Source organism: Berghia stephanieae, chromosome 5 (genome assembly GCF_034508935.2).
Source record: "Berghia stephanieae isolate SIO BIC M18660-M18661 chromosome 5, UCSD_Bste_1.3, whole genome shotgun sequence".
Taxonomy (NCBI): Eukaryota; Metazoa; Mollusca; class Gastropoda; order Nudibranchia; family Aeolidiidae; genus Berghia; species Berghia stephanieae.
Window position 1 is genome coordinate 45,724,711 of NC_088364.1, and position 5,639 is coordinate 45,730,349.

Sequence of the window (5,639 nt, forward strand, 5' to 3'; positions counted from 1 at the left end):
ACAATCTAGTGGCACGCAACCATCAAGTCAGAGAGAGTTGTCTGCTTTGGTTTCTCCCAACGATAAGTCTTGTGTCTTTTCTGGATTAAATTAACTGTAGAATATATTTCATTTTCGACTTTGAATTCAATTTTCAGCGTCTGGTAGGGTTGATGGCTGAGCTCTGAGTACGGTGTCTTGTCTTGAAACAAGAGTCAAACGATGATGACCTAATTTATCATACAAGAGACGGGGATTGTAGAAAAAATATCTGCTCCGCCCAAAATGCGACCTGCATTGTATTGTACTAAATGGACTGCGAAGTGAATGCAACATAGAGCTCGTTGGAATGCGCCCTATACAACTTCATATTTACTCCTCTAATTTTATATCATCAGGTCACTCACAACATTTTGTAAACGAATATACAAGTATAAAATAAAAACCCCGAAATAAAAGTGCTCGATGTTAATATCAAAGTACTGATATATATATATATATATATATATATATATATATATATATTATATATATATATATATATAATGTATATATATATATATCAAATATTTGAATTACTATTGACTCCTAGATCTGTTTCCTATTCCAAGCGGTTCCACACGATTAAAAATACAGTAATATTAATAACAATAACGAGTTCACTCCCTGTACATTGCCGAAAGTAAAAGGCATGAAACACATCTATAAGAGTTAATAGTAATTCAAATAATATTATATATGCGGGGCAGTGTCGCTCAGCGGTACGGTCAAGTACGGTCTTTGCTTCGTACCCGAAAGGTACCGAGTTCGATCACCCGCCGCTGCGCTGTGGCATTGAGCAAGTCACCTCGCCCTTGCTCAATTTGCGGTGCTGCACAGCGACCGGCTGACGCCTGGGTTATTCCAGTCTTCCCTTGGAATAGACACAAGAGACAAATTTCCCCTCTGGGACGAATAATAATAATAATAATAATAATAATAATAATACATGACATTTATAACGCGCATTTTCATCACTGGGTGATGCTCAATGCGCGAAACAATAATACAATGACATTATTATACAAATGAAACATTATACAAACTACATCAACATAATATTATCATTATACAACAATGTAATAACTAAACATAAAGTCATTAATACAAGATATGTTATAATACATCCACATGCTATGTCAAATACGGAAATAATATAAAATAATGATATAATAACATAAACTAAATTAACATTCATATTGGGGTCAAATTACAAAGATGCATTAATCAAGATGTGTTTTAACAAAGAGATGGTGTTTTAACTTTGATGTGAATGGGAATTTTATTTTATTTCATTATATATATAACTCTTCATATTAACTCCTCTCATTTCTATATCATCTGGTCACTAACTACACCCAACAAAGCCTGACGTTCGTGCTGTAAAAGAATTCGGTCATCATCGCCATAACTCCTGATGATTTCAATTAAAATCCCTCAGACTAATCTCCCCACCCTCCACGGAGAGTTAATGCTATTGATAATAACACCCAACCCGCCTACACACACTCACATACACACATTAATCTCTACACAATAACATCCTTACACTGTCTCCCAACCAATCTGAGAAAAGGCGGTTTGGCATTTTAGGATGGCGTAGGGCTAGAGTAGAGAGCGAGTGAGTATGAACCAGAGGGCTTTTACTAGTGGGACCTGAAATCTCTCGATCTCGAGATCGGATAATTTCACTGCTAAAATGGAAACGTCCCTCCATTCGCAGCCTCAATTCAGATCTGGCTGAAAGTATTCTTTATTGGAACTGCCTTTTAATCTAGAGAGAGATAAGCACACAAATGATCAAGAACTCGTCTTGAGTTGATTTCTGCTTTGTTCTATTTTATTTATAACGAGAAGGGGGGGGGGGGGGGGGGGGGGGGGGGGGGGGAGAACGGCGCTTGTGACAGTTTTAGGACGATTCAGCGCCGGTATTTTGAAAAAATGTTAGAAAAGGTCAAAAAATTGTGATCAAGCTAACAGGCATCTAAAGTAAATTAAGCAAAAGGGATTAATTTAATTAAGAGAGACCAGGAGTAGGTACATCCAAGAACTTTAATATAAATCATTTTCTTTAATAAGTCCGAAGTCTAAAAGTACCAAATGGGCACTGCTCCAGGACCTCCGCCAGCAACAACACGCTCAGGTTCTTCCCAAGATAAACATCGGGCGGAAGCAAGGCAAAGCGGTATGGTTTTCGATTTGATTCATACAAAGGGGGTATCGAGTTCCCCGACGCGCTGGGAAACCTTTTTCTAGTCACCTCGCCCCTGTGCCTCGCCCTAGCTCACTTTATATCGCTGACCTCGGCTGGCGCCCAAATTATTCAAATCTCCCCTTAGATAGAACTCAAGGACAAATATCCCCATGAGGATGAATAAAGGGATTTTAATATTAATTATTATCTTTACATTTAATGGAGAGATGATTTACAAGAAAAAAGAATCATCTCTAGCAAAAATATAAAATCCATATGTTTCCCTTTCACTAAAAGTCTACAGCAGGACCCAGGAGAAACCAAGAAGTCTCATTCTATAACAAAGGCGTTGTCCTTTTCGGGCTACAGAAACCGGGATAAATTCCGACTTTATTGAGGGAAGAAGTCTATAAGACAAGTTACACTGATTCTGATCATAAATAAATGAGATACCAGTAATCTTCTTATCCCGTCATCTCTATTTGTACAACTCATAACTGACGTGTTTGGTTGGTTGAGAAATTGAAATAACTCCAGCAAAGACTACAGGTGAGATATGAAATGAAATGACCAAAAAAAAACAACAAAAAAACAAAAAAAAAAACAAAAAAAAAAAAAACAACGAAATCAAAAAACAAAAATCAACAAAAATTAAAAATTACAAACAAAGAATCTTTTACCGGTTGCTAACACCAACTCACGAAAAATGACAAGTTATTAATATATATGGTAATTCCCAAGAACAATTGGAGACTAGAAACCCAAACAAACGCGACTTGCTCATTCTGTGGGAAAGTGGAAATAAATCAAAATTAAAAGTCAACATTTAATTTTGTCAAGTTTATTAAAATTACATTTCAAACATCACGTGGAGAAAAAAAAGAAATTTTAAAAAATCCAACAACAATCAGAGGCCTGTTTGACTAATCCCTTCCTTACACAGACTCTTTAGAAAAGGGATTTGATCAAAAGACAAAAATAGACCATTTTAGGATGGAATTTACTCGAATAATGTCTCACCTACCCTGAAGATGTGACGATAATCAATTTAATTCGAATGACGGAGTATTTGCTTGTCCCGCCGCCGATTATAAATTCGAGAACAATTTGTTGTTTTTTATTTGTTTATTATTTATATTATTATTATTATTATTATTATTATTATTATTATTATTATTATTATTATTATTATTATTATTATTATTACTACTACTACTACTTTAAAATCTCCTATGCTTTGTTTGTGTTTTATAATTCTTTGTCATAAAAAAATATTCATTTATTTATCATTATTTGTTGCTTAAAAGTTCTTTTCTACTCTGATGGCTTTATATATTAGTGATAATGTGTCGACAGACAGAAAAACGGGACAAGCCTCGGAAAAGAATAGAGATTTAGAATTTGAATCAAGGGGAAGAGTCAAATTATAGTCTGAGATATTGTGAAGGATGGAGACAAATTTGGAACGACAATCGACGTTTCGGCATTTGAATTCTCCCTCAGGCGACGGAGATAATCACAAAATATAATTATCTACAAAAGAAAGGGTGGGGGTATTTTGTCCATCATAAAAACTATTTATCTTGTGGGGATTTTTGTTGTGAGGGCATTGTTTTGGCTATAAAATAATGTGGCTGTGCTGTTAAAAGTTGATGCTTTGTTCCTGCAGTGTACAGAAGAAAAAACAAACGATAATAGTTTTCTAAAATTTTGATCAAGCTTTAAAAACGACAAATCTATTCAACAAATAGTGTATAATATTTGCTGTCCTTATAAAATATCCCATAATCTGTCGAGCATGACAAAAGACACTTAACTTTTAAAAATATATTTTGGCCAGACAGCTTTTACTTAAAATATCCATCGATTTAAATGACACTCAATCTGTCAAAATGTCAAACAATTGGCCTGAAATTTCACGAGTTCAGTTTAAGATTGGACAAATTGAGGAAAAAAGGGGCGGGGGGGGGGGACGGGGGGACGTTTTTTTTGGTCATTTTTTTCTTTCTCTGTCAGAGTGTGACAGTATTATCAATGGCGTCTACAAGCTTACGATTCGATCACAAACAATAAGAGCAGCTGCTACAGCAACAGCACAATAACGACAACAAATACTAATACAATAACAATAAAGGCCAATACCGATGACAATTATCACCGTAATAGTAGCCACATGATATTATGTTAACCGTTAACCTGTTAACTGCCGTCTGGAAAGACATCTATGTATTTAAAAAGTTGGTCAGAAAACTCGTCCTTAAAATGTCAATCGATTTAAATGACATTCATCTTTGGTAAAAACTCTCAAATCTGGGAAATCGCCAGGGCAAGTATTCTGGACAAATTTTTTAATGCGTGTCTTTCCAGAGTAAAAGAGTTAAGTTGTTAAGATATGATTGGTCAGATGGTTTCATATAAGGCATACGCCATTTACAAAGACAGAGTTATGAATTCAAAATATAATGCATTAATAATATATAATATTTGCTGAATTGTGATTAAATGAGATGGAATGGATGGATGGATAGATGGATGGATGGGTGGATGGATGGATGGATGATAGATGTATGGATGGAAGGATGCGTTTAAGGATGGGTGGATGGACATATCGATGGATGAATAGGTGGGAGATGACGGACGGAAGAATACCTAGATAGGATGATGATTGCTTAATCGATGCAACCTCGTTTCAAAACGATTACATTATACATTCGGGTTTTTATGTATTTATTTATTTATTTATATATATACATATATATATTATTGTGGGCGTGGTGTGAATCAATTTGAATGCCCGTGCTACATGATCGTAAAAAACCCCCAACAAAATATGATATCAGATCATTGAGAAAATGAATAAATAAAATAAAATTATATATAAAATCAAATGACAAACTGACTGTACATTTCTATGGGTAAGGCATGATATGGTATGTTATAAAATATCAGATTCCTTGCGTTAAGTATTCTTTTTTGCCATTACCCAATGTTTCTTTTCTTTTTGTCAGATACTGTGTTTTGGCAGTGTACCACCTTCTTTTTGTTACATTTTGGCCGATAAGTTATATTCCAATAATGAATTTCATTCCAGTACACCGTAAACTTGGTGCACATATCAACATGTCTGGTAACCAAAACGCAATTAATGATGATTTGATTTAACATTTTTTGTAATGGACAATAGTTTGCGTTGGATTGAGAGTATTTCCATTTTAACAATGAAACCATAGCAATATGGGTTATCAGACCTGCAAATAAGTATACGTCGTCGACCGTTAACAGCTTTGGTGACGTCAAATTGACGCAATATTCAAGTATTCTTCGAATACGTTCGAGTTTTGTTGCCGTCATATAATAATATAATAAAGTAAACATATATATAGCGCCTTTCTCCGTCAATGCACGTTGTATTCGATCTATATGTCTG